General features: G+C 39.0%; 1 protein-coding gene and 2 long non-coding RNA genes across 3 annotated transcripts in view; 2 read left to right on the forward strand and 1 right to left on the reverse strand.

Moving 5' to 3' along the window:
* The window catches only part of LOC311087311 (uncharacterized protein), a 595,635-nt gene that overhangs the window by 72,560 nt on the left and 504,193 nt on the right, over window positions 1-18,882 (forward strand). The window lies entirely within an intron of this gene.
* On the reverse strand, window positions 51-863 carry LOC311087393. Its single transcript, XR_014607263.1, has 3 exons — window positions 694-863; window positions 388-463; window positions 51-83 (listed from the first exon to the last, which is right to left on the reverse strand). It is a non-coding gene; the product is annotated as an uncharacterized lncRNA (long non-coding RNA).
* On the forward strand, window positions 1,959-2,802 carry LOC311087378. The gene is made up of 4 exons (XR_014607248.1): window positions 1,959-2,114; window positions 2,205-2,280; window positions 2,418-2,700; window positions 2,789-2,802. It is a non-coding gene; the product is annotated as an uncharacterized lncRNA (long non-coding RNA).

Genomic DNA, 18,882 nt, shown 5'->3' on the forward strand with positions numbered 1-18,882 from the left:
GCTAGGACACATTTTCTCAATACTGAGGTCACCTTTTCAGTTTTCAAACGTGCAGATTGGCCTGTAGGTTTGGTAATGGTTGTCTGTAAGAGACAAGAAATCATGCAAAGATTAATTGAAAGATATATTCATTGAATTTATTTTGTGCCAAAGCAGTGATAAATTATCCACAGTTTAACCCACATAGACCACTGTTGTGCTTACTGTGTGAAGAGTTTTGACAAAGTAACCCAAGTATTGAGAAATGGGTTCTAAAGATTAAAATAAATAAATAAATAAGTGTTTTAAGTTTTAGAATAGGTAGTTTAAAAAAGATGGTTTATAATGCAAGGCAATGCTGTATTACAAAAGCAACAGTTAACCCATGTTTTAGTAAAGAATGCTAACCTGTCTCTGGGTAAATAAAGCAGGCCATCTGCTCCTCACATCTTTAACATGTTTAGGATCCGTTCACACATAATCTCTGAAATGTAAAAAACGTATAAAAGGCTCATGTGTGAAAGCAACTACGTTAACATTAAACCACTAACGTTAACGTTATATTAAATGGACTCAATGGAAACGGGTCAACAAAAAAGAGGACGACATTTCTGATGCAGAATTATAATAAATTTAAACCATTTTCGGAGTTTTTGCCGCCTAGGAAATACATTAAATTAATCTTAGACAAAACCAGTTGAGATTAATACTTACCATAAACAGCCTAGAAGAATATGGCGCCTTCCCGTTCAGCTGTGTTACAAAGTTACGTCGTGTAACTTGGCAAACATGTTCAAAAGCTCAACACGTCTGAAATATCACATAAAAAGATTCATTTGAACACTTATTGCTTAAGAAGCATAAGTATAACGTTAACAGTTCAATCTCTATTAGCCTACTTATTGCCGTTTCCTTCTCTTAAATGTAACGTTAACTTAACCTGAATGCATATTTTAAAACGGGCAATACGCATTCGTGTTTAATCAAGACAAAAATGAAAAATAACTAAAATATTGTTATTTATCGGGATTATTTTAAGGTTGAAACGCTTCACTAACAGCCTTACTAAACTGTAAAGATAAGAAACACTATATAAAATAACCTCAATGGGAACTTCTGGAATTTCTGAGGCAAAATTATTACAGATTTAAACCTTCTTCTGAATTCTCGCTTCCTAGCAAATAAATTAAATTACCCTTAGAGAAAACCAGTCTATTAAGACACTGAATTTTAAAATTACTTACCATAAACCGTCTGCTTCTGAAGAAGCTAGCTTGTCAAGCTGAGGAGAAAATCGCGCCCTCTCCTTCAAGTCAATCAAGTGTCGTCTGTGTCGTACTCTTCTCCCGGGCGTCCGGCGCATGCGCAGGGAAAATTAAGGCTCAGAAGTCTAGTGAACTATCTATTAGTAGAATCAACTAATGTTTTTATTTTATATCAGTGAATTGCCACCAAGCCATTAGTTTAATAAACCTTAACTAAAAATGTTTTGTTATCTGAACAACATTAGTGCATCTAAGTTGATTTGACAAAAGAAAATATGTTGTGTTAACAAATCATGGAAATAATTTTTTACAGTGCAGTATGACCAACGTGCTGTAACTGAAGCAGCACAACATTTAATTTCCTTGGTGGCCAGAGCAATCCCTGAGGAAAATGCAAGGCAGGGTCAGACTCAGAGCCAGATCCAGCAGTCAAGAAGACCTACTGTGGAACATGAAATGGCTAGATAGCAAGCATTATTTAAAAGGGCCAGTTCAGGTGTTACACAGAATAGTCAAACATTCCTTTTTTATAGTGATGTAAGTTTGGCATAGGATGCAGCAGCTAAACATAGTATTTCTTGCTACTCAAAAATAAACACAGAATACACGCACATTAATAGTTTTACCTGTTCTACAATTTGCAGATCTTTTCCTGGATTTTTTAAAAATGCTGGCAAAAATAAAAGACATCTTGCCAGATGTCACAGGCCAACAGTACCAGCAAAGGCGCATAAGTATTTTGATTGTTCTGTGTCTTTGCTGGGCTCTAAATCCGATACGACCCCGTCTATATCTGAAGAGCTGGAGCTCATGCAAGCAGGGCTAGGAAAGAGGACCCTGTCCTTAACATCAGATACAACACATGCCGAGGTGAGGAGTCCGATCTTAAGCAAACACATATTCTAATAGCATTATTTGTTGTGTCTGTGTTTTAAGGGTTTTTCTTTAACGTTAATGTAGTTATCAAGTTTGCTGCGGGAAGCATACTCAAAAATGAGTCATTTGGAAGACAGGTGGCTTCTTTTCAAAGCTGCAGGTGTGCTTTTTCACAACTTTTATCAACATTTGGTGTTCAAATTCATTAATCTGAATAAGTCCATTCAGTACAGAAAACAATGCATTATACTGTAAAGTTATTCTCTTTATCAGTTGTTGTGTTACTTGCTTATATAGGTGGGAATGGAAGGAGAAGAATATCTGTAATACCATTGGAGGCAGAGGGGTATACAGGATCAGTGATCAAAAGTGCTTCTATAGTGGTGGGAAGAACTTGCTGTACGTCGTGCCATTGCAGGATGAACTTGATATGACACCACTGCCACCAGATGCACCTGAATTTGCCCGAATGCCAAAGGCAACTTGTAAAAAATGCAAGACTCTGATGCCACTTCAGACACTGGCTTTGCATGTTGACCAGTGTGACAGCATGCAAAACTCAGAAAACTCTGAAATTGAGGTAAAACTATGTTGTGTAGGCTTTAGGTTACTATCTTTAAGAACTGTCCGCTGACAATAGAAATTGTCTTTTTCTTTTCTCTTTGCAGGAAGAAGATTTGGTGTTTATAGAGGAGGCAACATCATCTAATGTTATACATCACCCTCAGGAGGTACACAAGCAAAAGCTAAATTTAACATTGGCTACATGACGCCTTTTGTTTCAACTGGAACGAAGTCATTCTGATTGATTGAATCTGAACGTAGTTTACATGAGCGATACATAAAGTGATCAGGTTGATGTGTGTGTTAATATGCCACAAGCTTCAAATTTTGATTATTTAAAATGCGCTCACTGCATGAATATTTAGTGTTTCCTGCTGTTTGAACATACAATTCTCCTATATTGCTTCTTTTCTTTGTTTTAAAGAGCAGACGTAATATTGATCGGGTTATGATTAGGAGACGATGAGCACATGAACTGTTATGTCGTGCTGCTTATATTTATCAAACATTAAAAACGCCCAAAATAAAGCATCTGTGGATGAGTATGAAAGATGGACTGATGAAACAACGAAAAATCCAATTCAATCAGATTACTAATGGATTATTTGGTTGTATGTAAACGTAGCCATTGTAAATTATCAGTTACTTCTAAAAAAATTGGCCCTGCAAACATTTTGTCTTTAACTTTTAGGCACTTGAGACCCGGTGCCCAATATGCTTAGGAACCTTTCCAGTTTCTGACTTAGAATTGCATGCCAGCCTTTGTGGAGAAAGGTAATAGTAATAGTGACTCGCAATAAAGCTTAAAGGGATACTGCACCGTTTTTTTTCATATTAAACTATGTTATTCCCTTAACTAAGACGAGTTGATGCATATCTCTCTCATCTCAGTGCGTGCACTCAATCGCTCTGGCGCGCGGCGACACTTTGATAGCACTTAGCTTAGCCCAGTTCATTCATTAGGATCCAAACAGAGATGAAGTTAGAAGCGACCAAACACCTCCACGTTTTCCCTTTTTAAATACAGTTATACGAGTAGTTACACAACCAAGTATGGTGACACAAAATATAACATGGCACTTTTCTAAGCGGGTAAAAAGGATAACTATAATGTATGGCGGAATAGCACTTGGGACTCGGGAGCACTTCGACTCGGCACAGTAAAAAGTCACGCTTGAAAAATCCTCTCCCCCTCTCCCTCTCACTTCTGTCATTAGAACCAACGTGACTTTTTACTGCGCCGAGTCGAAGTGCTCCCGAGTCCCAAGTGCTATTCCGCCATACATTATAGTTATCCTTTTTACCCGCTTAGAAAAGCGCCACGTTATATTTTGTGTCACCATACTTGGTTGTGTAACTACTCGTATAACTGTATTTAAAAAGGGAAAACGTGGAGGTGTTTGGTCGCTTCTAACTTCATCTCTGTTTGGATCCTAATGAATGAACTGGGCTAAGCTAAGTGCTATCAAAGTGTCGCCGCGCGCCAGAGCGATTAAGTGCACGCACTGAGATGAGAGAGATATGCATCAACTCGTCTTAGTTAAGGGAATAACATAGTTTAATATAAAAAAAATTGGAGTATCCCTTTAAAATAACACCTAGTTATAACTTTTGTTCTCTGAATCCATATGATCACTGTATGATGAACAAGTCAAAAAGTAATTATTTATTCACTCTCAAATTAAACCATATATTGATTAAATATGGTTTGAACCACTTATTAATTAAACTACTCACAATATAGACCAAATTAAATCTGGCCAGATATTCACAGATATGTAGATATTCATATAATATCCATATATTATTCTCCTTGGGAAAAAAAAAATCTTTATAAAAAAAATCATAAAATTCATTGTGTGTTTCTCTGGGCGAATGGCATGTTGAGTGATCATCTATGGGTATAATATTTCTTTAATCTTTGTTTACACTATTGCTGAAGTGTTTGAAACTGTTTAAAAGTGATGAAATGTTTAAAACCTGAGTATATACATGAATTGTTATATAAATGTTTTTTTTTTTTTTTACATTAGTCCAGATGGAGTGCCAGAAAAAATACCCTGCTCTGATTTGGATCATATCTCATGGTAACCTATCTGACTATGTTCATTGCTTCTGTAAATTATCATTGCTCTTAAAGTAAATTGCAAAGGATATGTAAGCAATAAGGTACGAGAGGCTGTGCTGTATCGTGAATAAGTAACGGCTGAAGGGCGTTGTTAGGCACGACGCGAAGTGGAGTAACCCTTCAGCCGTTACTTATTCACGATACAGCACTTGCCTCGAGTACCTTATTGCTTTTATAAAACGGTTGCCACACAATACATTAAAGCCGAAAAATATTTATCTATGCAACTTTCATGAAGTAAAATCACTAAAAGCCTTCCTTCCGCTGGAAAAAATAGTCCCTGACCGTAAACAGCAACAGAAGTTACATACATTATTTCGCCAATAGATGGCGGCAAAGACTGTCTTATGAATGAGTCAGTCGGTAGAGAAGACTTTTATATTGAAAAGACTCAAACTTGTTTTCACGGAGAAGGAAGATCAACTGACAGATGACACGGGAAAACCCCTTAACGGTTAACTGTTAAAAGGACAAGATATCGCAGCGGACATTCAAACGGAATATTTTATTATGAATATAGGACTGACCTGAAGGAAAATGCAATGTCTACTGTGAATGCAGGTAACTTTACACTCGCTTTCTCGATCTCACAACACTCCACTATAGCTTCAATGGACAATATCAATGAGATCGCACATGTGTTTAAGTTGCTAAGAGTGGTTGCTAGGGGTGTTGTGTAGTGATACATAGAACCATTGGGTGAAGCGGTCATAGCCGTGTTTTATCGTGAATAAAGCACAGCTATTGACCAATCAGAATCAAGGATTGGAACTAACCGTTTTATAAATATATTTATTTCAGTGAGGGGGGTGATTCGTCATGCAGCAGCATAGATAAATACCACAAAGACCTTTGAAATCTGTGTGTCACGAGACAACATGGTTGAGTGAGGTCTGAAGCTGTGGAAACGTCAAAAAATGGGAAGCCCAGTCAATCCCTTGAAAATCATCTTCCTGGGAGAGCCAGGAGTTGACACAGGGGCACTGAGGAAAGAATTTCTGTCCAGTGGGTAGTTTGCTTTAATCATACACTTAGTTGACATGTAAATTTTTTTTAAAAATATTCCTAGATTTCATTATTCTAAAAATACAGTCTGTATCTGAAATATCACAGTTGTACTGTTTTTTTCAATGCCCCTAACTGCCTAGCCTAAGGATATTTAATCTTTTTTTTATGGATTTAGCAATGGTTGCTGGCATTGAAAAACGTCTCTTTGAAGGTGATGCGAAGAAAGGAAAAACACCTTAGTACTCCCTCAATGATCTGGACAATGAGCTGTTCAAGTATGTGTCTTGCCATTGGATTTTGGGTTAACTTTATATTCAAACAATTCCTTCTAAATCATTGATGAAAGAAAAGTTTGGTATGCCATGAGGGTGGTATTCCAAACTTTTATGTCTTCTGCAGGAGAAAAGATATTTTGAAGAAAGTTTCAGCTGTTTTTGTCCACATAATAAAAATCAATGAGTTTTAAAACTCAACTGTATTTTATAATATACCCAAGTCAGATGAAACATTATTTTTTTAAAAATCCTGTAGAAGAAAGAAAAGTTTGAATTTGCCTAAGTAAATACATATTTTTATTTTCTTTATTTGAAGTAACATAATAGTACTTCTATAAACATTCATTTATACACGTGTACCCCTCTCTATATTAGTGCCAAGAACTGTTGTCCATATATAAAACAGTATATATTTCTAGAGTTGCAGGTGAAATATTTGCTGTGAGCATTGCGCAAGGAGGACCGCCACCACGGTTTATGCAAGAGTGGTGTTACGAATACCTTGTTACCGGTAACATCAAAAGGGATGGTGTACATGACACAGAGATATCACCACTAATCAAAATGGTAGGTCTGGTTGACTTCATTTCATTAGATACAAGTTCTCTATCCATAAGGAAATTAGTTTGCTGTTATCATGTTATAAAGCCACTGACAAATTGGTTTTGCTTTAAAAATCAGCAGTGAATCATGCAGTTTAATATTTATTAAAGGTAAAATTTTACTTGTAGATTGAAGATGCATCTGACCTGTCCAACTTCACAAAACAAATCCTGGACTGTGGCTACACTGGACCGATCAACACTGACCACAAGGAAAGCATATTGAGGTATGTCAGACTCAGCACTGAGAAAAAAGGTTATGTTCATTTACATTAAGTATCAACACTTAACAGAATTACAATGCCTGGTGAGTTGTAGGGGTGCACGATTCAGAAAATGTCACGATTCGATTCGATATCGATTTTTAGGCTCAAGATTCGATTCAAAAACGATTCTCGATTCAAAAAAACGATTCACAGTATGTTAATGACATTTACAAATTATTATTATTTTTTTTTAAACAGTTGTATGTTAAGAATTTTAAACTAATATAACTTCAAAACATACACGTAAGTAGCAAATAATAAAGAGGAGCATAGAAACATAACAAACAAACAAATAGTGCTTTCAGTAGCCTATTTAAGATTATCAACGTTTTCCATTCAAGAACTGTGAGTGATTTTTCTTCATCTTTACTGTTGTTTTTTTACTATGACATCATAGACTGTGGAGATCTGCATTCACGCACGGATCTCTTTTGAAATATAAGAAGTAAAGTGGTTTGTCCTGTCCGTTTAATCCCTTAAGACATAACTGGCTGTGTTTACGTTAATTTTGCACAAGTATATTAAACCACTTACACGGAGTCGCACAGCCGCATGCGCGAGCAGTCAACACAAACAAAGCACGCGTCAGCATTTGAAATTGAAAGCAGCCTTCTGTTAGTCAGGTTCATATTTTAAACATACAAGTCCACTGCATTCCAAACCACATAAATGATGACTTCGTAGAGCATTTGTAAGGAAAATACGAAAGGCGAGACAGCACGCTTCAAGTGTAACGTAACATCAAACAAAGCGTGCGTCTCTCACAGCGCATCCGGTGCAATGAAGCCTGTGAATGTCCTTGTAATTCGCTTCAACCTTTCCGAACTTATGAAAGATTATTTTACGGAAAGTTTGATTGGTGTATGTGTGTCTGTGAGGAATTGGAAGAAAGCAGATTACGGGTGTTTCTAAAGCAAACTCGGCGTCATCGGATATCTGGTTAAAAACTAAGCTCTTTCAGAATCGATCCAGAATCGTTGGAGAGAGAATCAATTTTTTTCTCCCACCCCTACTGAGTTGTAATATGGTACATTTTAAAGCAGATGAAATTGAACATTATAAAACGGTCAGTTCTAGTCCTTGATTCTGATTGGTCAATATCGGTTTTATTCACGATAAAACACGGCTATGACCGCTTCGCCCAACGATTCCATTTTTCTCTACACAACACCCCTAGCAACCACACATAGCAACTTAAAAACATGTTTGATCTCATTGATATTGTTCCATTGAAGCTAGAGTATTGTGAGAGATCGAGTAAGCGAGGGTACCTGCATTTACAGTAGACATAGCATTTTCCTTCAGGTCAGTCCTATATTCATAATTTAAAAAAAAAAAATCAGTCCACTGTGATATCTTGTCCATTTAACAGTCATGGAGTTTTCTGTGCCTATAGTCATCTGTCAGTTGCGTCTTCCTTCTCTGTGATCACACGTTTGAGTCTTTTCAATATAAAAGTCTTCTCTACCGACTGACTCATTCATAAGACAGTCTTTGCCGCCATCTATTGGCGAAATAATGTATGTAACTTCTGTTGCTGTTTACGGTCAGGGACTATTTTTTCCAGTGGAAGGAAGGCTTTAAGTGATTTTACTTCATGATAGTTGCATAGATAAATATTGTTCTGCTTTAATATTTGTATTGTGTGGAAACCGTTTTCTAAAAGCAATAAGGTACGAGAGGCTGTGCTGTATCAGGAATAAGTCACGGCTGAAGGGGTTGCAGGCACTTAACAACGCCATTCAGCCGTGACTTATTCACGATACAGCACAGCCTCTCCTACCTTATTGCTTACATATCACACTCGCAATTATAGACTTGTTTGATGGGAACTATGAGTCTTTCTCATAAGTCTTTCTATATATACAGACTCATACATTATAATTGTTCTTTAAACAAAAAGGAATTCATTTAAATTATGCAAATAAATTGTATAATTTGCTTTGTTGTTTTGAATGCCCTGTTTTTAAATTTGAAGCATTTTAATGTTTTATTTTTGTCTTTATTATTGTTTTGCCAGAGCTCTTGCTCTACATATTACTACAAAACGCATCCCAATGCTGCAACAACTGCGTGAGGGCCTTGAGATATACGATCTAATCAAAGTCATGCAGAAAAAGCAAGCACGGCGCTACACCGGGGCTAGGGGGCGCTAAAGCCCCGTCAAAAATCTGTGTAGCCCCAGTTAAGCCCACGCAACCAGGGGGCAAAAGACCCGCGCTCTTAGTTCGTACCGGAGTAGGCTACATCTGACCTCAACACGCAAAAATCTGCACATGACCACATGACCACATAGCACGTAGTTGTATGCATCAATGGATTTGTACGCTCTAATCATTTCTCTTGTATACACACTTGGTGTCTGAATTAGATAATTATATATATCAGGCCATACAATTGCTGGCCACTTCTTGTCATCCACAATCCAAAGATCGTCAGGTATTATTGTATAGGGATCCGGCAAGATCTCACCATTGCTGAGAGTAGCCTAAGTTTTTTAATATAATCGCCACGGTCAGAGGTACTAAAGCTTCATAATCCATCGTCAAATCTTTGATTTACAGTAAAGTAACGTTATATGTGTGCAGTCATGATATGTTGCCGGTCGTAAAGTAACGTAAACAAGGTTAACTTATATAAAAGCAAATTCGGGCTCTATAGAGGCTATTACATTACTAACTTAGTCTAACATGATAATTCATACATGCATCACAATATGTCCGGATTTTGATTCGTAAACAGCTGGACGTTTTACATAATGTAATATTAATATGAAACACAAACAAACAGATCCAACTCTGAAATTGCAGTTTATTATTGAGTCAACAACAAGAAATTACAAACAATGCGAAATTACGTTTATTACAATGTTCTTTTACAGAACTCGGCATAACAAATAGCTGTTTTTTGCCCAGTTCATTTTTAACAGGTACAGGGTGTTTGTTTTTCTTGCTGTGGCGTTGTATATTATTAATTCTATTTTTGACGTTGTGATCCGAATTAGACACCAGTGATGCGCGGGTCAATGTATAAACAACGCGCACCCGACCGACGTTTTCAACTAACCCTCCCGCAACTCGGACCGCAAAAAAAGAAAAAGAAAATATTGTACCCGACCCGCATTTTTTAAAAGTAGGCTAGTAAATGCTCATCGTTGCGTTGTTGAAAAAAAAAAAAAGAATTCTAATTTTGTCAAGAATTATAAAAAATCGTCAATAAGCTCAATTTGTACTAAAATAGTCTAAATGTTTAGTTTTAACAACAATTTTAAAAAGCTGGCTATGTCTATTTTGATGTTTCTGCGCAAGTTCAGCAGACAATGAGGTTCGGGTTTGTTCCGATCAGAGCTCGTGAGCGGAGAGCGCATTTCTGAATATTCCGCTCCTCTCACGGTCGCTCGCCCAACACAGAATGGCCTGTTGGTTCGAAAATATGTGGAATAAGGGCTACCTCCGACTAATTTTTTTTTCTAGTCGACTAGTAGGCTAGTTGTTCATTTAAGCCATTCGTGGACAAATCGCCCCTTTATATTAATTTAATTAAATAGGCTAGACTACAGGATAATAAGCCGCACGCATAAAACTTGCCACAAAGAACCGGTTAAAGTAATGATTATGAATGTGTCTAAATTAGCAAGGAGACATTTAATTGTTTAGTAATAAACTGGTGTTTTCTGTGTCGCTGCAAAGATGAAGTTGACGATGCGGACTCGCCATGAATGCCAGAGAGAAAATGCACATTTCATTTGGATTACATAATCAGAGAGTAGCCTATTTATTTGGGTTTGAATATTTTCGTTTAAAAGTAGACATTTCAAACTTTCTGTAATATATAGCCTATATTTCTTAAATCTGTGAGGCACAAGCTGAGTTTCGGCGCCCTCCGGTTCACGTGCAATGCAAGTGATCGTGCCGGCTCCTTATTACATTGTCTGCTATATATTTGATTCTTATTCATTAAATACGGGCAATTGATTGATAAAACATTGATCAAAATTAAGATACAATTTATACAAAACGAAAATCTTTTAAAAAGAGTTTTCTATAAAACAAAACTTAATGAAGTCGTCAAAATCATGTTTTACCAAAAACAGCGCCGTTGCTAGGAGGGCGCCAGCGCCTCTGCCTCTCAGCGCCTCTGCCTCGCGAGTGGATGATAGCCCTGAAGACGCCTAGCAATGATGTACCTTTAGTGGTAGTATACCTTTAGTTAAGCTATACCTTAAGAGTCTTCGTAGCGCGCTAAGAGACAATGTTATCGGAAAATGCAGCCCAGGTATGATGCGTATGATGCGTAATGGAGATTCCAAAGCGCTCTTCTTTGGTCAGAACCATGGAGAGCGATCGCGGATAGGTCTGTCCTATGCACCGAAACTTTTAATAATGTAACAAAATATTTAAAGAGCATCAAGCTATTAAAATCTATATTATGTATACGCACAGTTAATATAACAGTAGGCTATTAGTCAATATTTTTTAAGCAGTGATTGGATAACGTTTTTTATTTTTTTATTTAACGTTTTTAATTTTAGGCTTAGTTATTTTGTTGACTATTCTTTGGCCAAATCCAGTTAAAGTGCTGTGTATCATAGCTGCTTTTATTGAAAAAACGAGAACCTCTATATTATAGAGTAACTTAAGTAATGAAAATCAATTGTTTTCTTAGCACCCCCACGTATCGGTCCAGCTCCCCATTAGCACCAGTAGAGAAAAAATCCTGGCGCCGTGCCTGAGAAAAAGCCACAGGAGTGTCATGATCTCTTTGTCATAGGATATGATGACAAAGTATGTAGAAATTCTGTTTTGAGCATTTTAGGGTTTTTTTTGTATTGTCACAAATTACAAATGTTAAAATACATTTTTATGCTTTTCTTTTTGGTGTTTAGATTGACTCCCATTACATTTTATCCCACCTGGCCCCAGAGATGAGCCCAATTGGTTCGATTAAACAAGTGAAAGAGTCAAAAATCATGGAGTTCTTTCAAGATTTTCTACTTGAACTTGAAGGTATGGACTTAAAATGTTTTTATAATGTGCTATGTTATTTGATAACCAGGTGTAAATATGCTACTGTAGTTCCCAATGTAAAAGAGTATAAATAAACTAAAACATTAATTCTCATTACATCTCTTTATTTCTTCTGAAGACACACAACAAGAAGACGCAGCAGCAGGAGAAAACTTGTCTGTGCCAAAGATAATGCAGTGGATGACTGGGCAAGCTCACAGGCATCTGCTTGTGTCAGAAAGGGAGAAGTTTAATATAGTGTTTAAATTTGACCATTGCTGTCTACAGCACATGCCAAACCACACTGTGTGTTACCCAATTGTCAGTGCTTGCACCAATACCATAACATTTCCTGTAGTCCATATGGTAGATTACGAGTCTTTCAAAACACTCATGCAAACTGCTGTTACATATGGGGCAAGCTTTGACAGAGTGTAATGTATATCAAAGCATTCTCTTTAATTGTGTTATTCTTTGTAAAGTTTTTAAAGGGGTAGTTCATCCAAAGATGTAAATTCTGTCATTGATTACTCAACTTCATGTTTTTTCAAACCTGCAAGACTTCGTTCATCTTCGGAACACAAATGAATATGTTTTTATTGAAATCTGATTTCTTTCCCTCCATTGACAGCTACACAACTACCACTTTGAACGCTTCAAAAAGTTAATAAAGAGATAAAAACTAATCCATATGAATTTGGAGTAAACTACTCAATTGGGGTGTGACGGCCTGAGTGGTGGCCGCACAAGAGCGGTAATGTGGATGCACACACATGCACACACAAGCACACACGCCAATATGCATACATTTAGGATATACATTTAAGAATGCTCTTTATTTAAACTTCTTTTGTCATTCATATTCATTTGTTCAGGATAATGATGGATTATAATAAATCACACAAAACAAACAATATTAATTATTTCTTTATTGTTAGGTTTTCATATGTTTACATTTACAGCACATTTTATATACATTGTTGCTGATTTGAAGTGCACACAAATTAGTTACGTTGTATATGTTATTTATATTTGTTTCTATTTTGAGTTTAAGTTTACCGTGATGAACTTCAGACATGGTCCGCTGCAGCCGCATCCTGGCGTAACAAGGATTAGAGTCCGGGCAGGAACAGAGAATTTAAGCGTTACTGGTTCCGCCCGAACATACCATTTGCTGAAATTGCCCGGGGGAGGAAGGAATGTTAATGTCTTTATCAATTGATTTATTTAGTTGTACATTTATGATATTTGATTACATTTTGCTTTCCTTATCTTTATTTATTGTATACCTTTGTTTGATTTGATTTTGATTTACTTATGGTTATATGTTGAATGTAAAGTTGAATTGTTTCCCCTCTTAATTTGTAATGGGCCCATCCTTTCCTTTATAAGCTGTTGCTTTGTTCATTTGAGCAGGTCAGTAGTTTTAGTTGTTTGTTTGTTTTTTTGTCTAATTGTTTTGATCTCATTTTCTGTTTGTTTATTTTTGATGTAAGAAGTTTATGAGTTTGTAAAGTTATTTTTTTTCTTGGGTTCAAATAAAGACCCATTTTCTTTTGCAAAGCTTGTGTTCCTTGATCTTGCCTCTTGGTCCCTCACATATGGTGGCAGCGGTGGGATATTTCAGTCAGTCAAGGACACAAAGCTGTGTTTTGTTTTCTGCCCCTCGAGGCTGTTTTTTTTTTCTCCCCCTGTTAATATGAGTCGTACCTTAAAGAAAGGTGGGCCTAAGGCTCCTCCCTTGCAGCAAGAGGAAGAAAGGGGTGAGGAGGACCAGGACATGGTTGAAGGAGCTGAAGGAGGCGAGGCAGTGGGAGACAGAGAGGTTTCAGTGACTGAGTTGGCAAATCTGCTTCGAGCCCATATGGTCAGGACGGAAGGTCGGGAGACCGTAAGACAGCAGGAGCAGGCGGATCAGGAGCGACGGTTTAAGGCTCTTCAGCACCAGTTCGGGCTTTTGCAAATAGAAGTCCAAGCACGCACCTCTCCTAATCTTCACTTATCTGATGTTGACCGGGAGTCCCGGGAAAGGCCGAATGCGGATCCTTTAGATTCTGATGGAAACTCCGTGGCTTCAGCTCATCGGCAGAGTTTTAATCAGGTTGGGGACAACATAGGCCCACCATTATCTCAGACACCTCGATTGGAGAAGCTGAGTAACACTGATGATGTAGAACACTTCCTTGTGACTTTTGAAAGGATTGCTGTTGCTTGTAGGTGGACTAAAACTGATTGGGTTTGGCATTTAATCCCCTTGCTGACGGGTAAAGCAAGAGCAGCTTATGTCAATATGGATGTGAATGAGTCTACTGACTATGACAAAGTGAAGTATGTTATTCTAAAGAAATACGATGTCAATGCTGAAACTTATCGACAAAAGTTCCGTTCTTTATCAGTAGATCCATCGGAAAGTCCCATAGAGCTTTATAACCGGCTCAAAGAACTCTTTGGAAAGTGGGTCCAGCCTAAGAGGAAACAGGTGGAGGAGGTGAGTGAGATCATCATTCTGGAGCAATATCTTAGAATGCTGTCCCCTGAACTCCAGGTGTGGATTCGAGAGAGAGATCCCAGAACCGCAGCAGAAGCAGCGTCTTTGGCGGATGTGTTTGTTGCAGCCAGAGGAAAGAGTAAGCCGTGGGCTTGGAAATCTGTCAATGATCGCCGTTCTTCTGACATGCCTCACTTTCAGCAAAGGAAGGTGGAGGGGTCTGGTAAGCCCTACATGGGGAAACCTACTTCAGCCAAATTGAATTTTTCTCCTAAACAACCTCCCATATGTTACCTGTGTGGTCAAGAAGGGCACACTAAACCAAATTGTCCAAAGATCTCAGCTCAGCTTACGCAGCTATGTTTTGTACCAATGAGGGATGTAACCAAATCCCCAAGCTCTTTGAGAACTACAAATGTGGAGATAAATGGTGAGAAATTGACTGCTTTGATTGACACCGGCAGTGATCAGACTCTGGTAAGAAGAAAGTTCATATCACCATCTTTGATCAGCACAGTCAACAAATTACCTATTTGCTGTGTACATGGAGACGAGAGATTGTTACCTACCGCCAATGTTTATGTCAAAATAGAAGAGCAGACTTATCTGGTGAAGGTGGGGGTGGCTGATGACTTGTCTTTCCCTGTGATTCTGGGTCGAGATATACCAGTGCTGCTGGAGTTGTTGCATCCGACTCGACAGTGTAACATGGTGGTGACCAGAGCAAAGGCCAACCAGTCAGAGGGGATTGAGCACCAACTAAGTACTTTACCTTTCTTCAATGCAGAGATTGAGACCGGGGTGTCGAAGAGGAGAAAGACTAGAAGAGAAAAAAGACCAGAAAAGGTAAAATATGCTGCTCATACAGTGTCTGAAAATATGGCCTGTGACTTACCTGTGAACTTCCAGGTGCCCACCAACATCGTTCAGATGCAGCAGGAAGATGCTACTCTCACAGAGTGCTTTGCTAGAGCTGCAGAGGTAGGAGAGAAGCCTCTAGATGACAGTACAGCCAGATATGTGATAACGAAGGGAATACTCTATCGAGAGATCGGGGTCCAGAAACAACTTGTGGTTCCACAGTGTGTTCGAGAGATGGTGTTACATCTAAGTCACTCGATTCCTTGGGCTGGCCACCTGGGGAAAAACAAGACTACTGCAAGAATTAAAAAGTGTTTTTTCTGGCCTGGTTTAAAAGTAGATGTGGCCCAATTTTGTAAAAGCTGTCCTGTGTGTCAGAAGGTTTCCCTCAGACGTCCATCAAGAGCACCACTACAACCACTTCCTATCATTGGTACTCCGTTTGAGAGGCTTGGAATGGATGTCGTTGGTCCAGTGGAGAGGAGTCGCTCAGGGAACCGTTTCATGCTGGTAATAACGGATTACTCCACCAGATACCCAGAGGTATTTCCGTTAAGATCTGTGAAGGCGAAACCCGTGGCTACTTCCTTGGTCCAGTTGTTTTCCAGGGTCGGATTTCCAGCAGAAATTCTAACCGACCAGGGCACTAATTTCATGTCTACCTTGTTGAAGCAGGTTTACCAGCTCTTAGGAATTAAGAGTCTGCGAACTACTCCCTATCATCCCCAAACGGATGGGTTGAGTGAGCGATTCAACCAGACTTTGAAGCAGATGTTAAGGAAGTTTGTCAGTGAGACTGGTCAAGACTGGGATCAATGGTTGCCCTACCTTCTATTCGCTTATCGGGAAGTCCCTCAAGCTTCCACAGGCTTTTCTCCTTTTGAGCTGTTGTATGGCCGTGATGTCAGGGGCCCATTGGCTCTGCTCCAGGAGATGTGGGAAGGGAGTCCTGAAAAGAAAGAGCCTACCAGTGTTGTCGCCTATGTTCTGCAAATGAGGGAACGGTTGAAGAAGATGACTGTTTTGGCTCAGAATCACTTGGCGGAAGCCAGCGGAAAGCAGAAAACCTGGTATGACCCCCTGGCTCGAGAAAGAGATCTGGAGGTCGGTAAAAAGGTACTTGTCATGTTGCCTAGTCGAGAGAGTAAACTGCTAGCAAAATGGCAGGGTCCTTATGAGATCAAGAAACGCCTGGGTCCTACGACTTATGAAATCAGTATGCCGGGTCAAGATCGATCTAGTCGGGTCTTGCACGTTAACCTGTTGAAAGAGTGGGTTCCTCGTCCTGAAAAGTCACAGTCATTGATGATTCGCTGTATAAAAGAGGAAGAATCCGATGAGCAGTATCTGCCGCAGCCAGTTCCTGGAGACATCGGGTTAGATCATCTAACAGCTTCCCAGCAGTCACAGGTACAAGTTCTCTTCACTTCGAAGGTATTTTCTGAATATCCGGGGTTTACCAACTTGATTGAACATGGTGTAGTACTGAAACCTGATGCTGTCGTGAAACGCCAGAGCTATAGGATACCTGAAAGATTCCAGGTGACCTTGCAGGAGGAGGTAGACCTTATGCTCCGCTTGGGCATTATTGAACCTTCGAACAGTGAGTGGTGTCACCCCATAGTCCTTGTGCCAAAGAAGGATGGGAGTATAAGGTTCTGTATTGATTTTCGATATCTGAACTCAGTATCACAGTTTGATTCCTACCCTACTCCTCGCATAAGTGACCTAATTGATCGTTTGGGCCAATCCAAATATCTCACAACAATGGACCTTTCCAAAGGCTATTGGCAAATTCCACTGACTCCATCCTCGCGGCCCTTGACTGCATTCAGAACACCAAGGGGCCTTTTCCATTTTAAGGTGTTACCTTTCGGCCTTCATGGGGCCGTGGCGACATTTCAGAGGTTAATAGATCAAGTATTACGTGGTTTACCTTTTGCTGCTGCATATCTTGACGATATTGTCGTTTACAGTAACACCTGGGAGGAACATGTGCAGCATCTCAGAGAAGTCTTGCAGCGTCTTCAGAATGCCGGCCTAACTGTCAACCCCACCAAGTGTGCTATAGCTAAACAAGAGACTGAATACTTGGGCTATGTTATTGGCCAGGGTGTTGTGCGACCGCAGGTGAAGAAAGTTCAAGCCTTGGAGAAGTGTGTGGTGCCCCAGACACGTAAAGACCTGCGATCATTTCTGGGTATGGCTGGATTTTACCATCGCTTTGTCCCTAACTTTTCCAGCAGGGCTGCTCCATTAACGGACATGGTGGGGGCACGTTGCCCGAACCAATTGCAGTGGACTGAGGAGAGATCGAAAGCCTTCCGGGACATCCAGGGAGCTTTGACAACTAGTGCTGTGCTACACAATCCTGATTTTAGTCGTCCTTTCATTGTACAGACTGATGCCTCTGAGAGGGGAGTGGGAGCCGTCCTATTGCAAGGACCACCAGAGAGCCGACAGCCAGTGGCTTACATCAGTCGTAAACTGTTTCCAAGAGAAGTACGTTATTCAACGGTGGAAAAGGAGTGTTTAGCCATAAAGTGGGCGTTGGATTCCTTGCGATACTATCTATTAGGCCGTGAGTTTACCATGGAGACTGATCATAGAGCATTGCAGTGGTTGGAGAAAATGAAGGATTCTAATGGAAGGATTACAAGATGGTATCTCGCCATGCAGCCCTTCAGATTCAAGATTCAACATGTTCCTGGTAAAGTCAACGTTACTGCTGACTACCTATCCCGCTCTACTGGCGAGATTCCTGAAGGGAGGGGAAATGTGACGGCCTGAGTGGTGGCCGCACAAGAGCGGTAATGTGGATGCACACACATGCACACACAAGCACACACGCCAATATGCATACATTTAGGATATACATTTAAGAATGCTCTTTATTTAAACTTCTTTTGTCATTCATATTCATTTGTTCAGGATAATGATGGATTATAATAAATCACACAAAACAAACAATATTAATTATTTCTTTATTGTTAGGTTTTCATATGTTTACATTTACAGCACATTTTATATACATTGTTGCTGATTTGAAGTGCACACAAATTAGTTACGTTGTATATGTTATTTATATTTGTTTCTATTTTGAGTTTAAGTTTACCGTGATGAACTTCAGACATGGTCCGCTGCAGCCGCATCCTGGCGTAACAAGGATTAGAGTCCGGGCAGGAACAGAGAATTTAAGCGTTACTGGTTCCGCCCGAACATACCATTTGCTGAAATTGCCCGGGGGAGGAAGGAATGTTAATGTCTTTATCAATTGATTTATTTAGTTGTACATTTATGATATTTGATTACATTTTGCTTTCCTTATCTTTATTTATTGTATACCTTTGTTTGATTTGATTTTGATTTACTTATGGTTATATGTTGAATGTAAAGTTGAATTGTTTCCCCTCTTAATTTGTAATGGGCCCATCCTTTCCTTTATAAGCTGTTGCTTTGTTCATTTGAGCAGGTCAGTAGTTTTAGTTGTTTGTTTGTTTTTTTTGTCTAATTGTTTTGATCTCATTTTCTGTTTGTTTATTTTTGATGTAAGAAGTTTATGAG

Source organism: Abramis brama (genome assembly GCF_963993115.1).
Source record: "Abramis brama genome assembly, chromosome: 7".
In the NCBI taxonomy this organism is placed as follows: Eukaryota; Metazoa; Chordata; class Actinopteri; order Cypriniformes; family Leuciscidae; genus Abramis; species Abramis brama.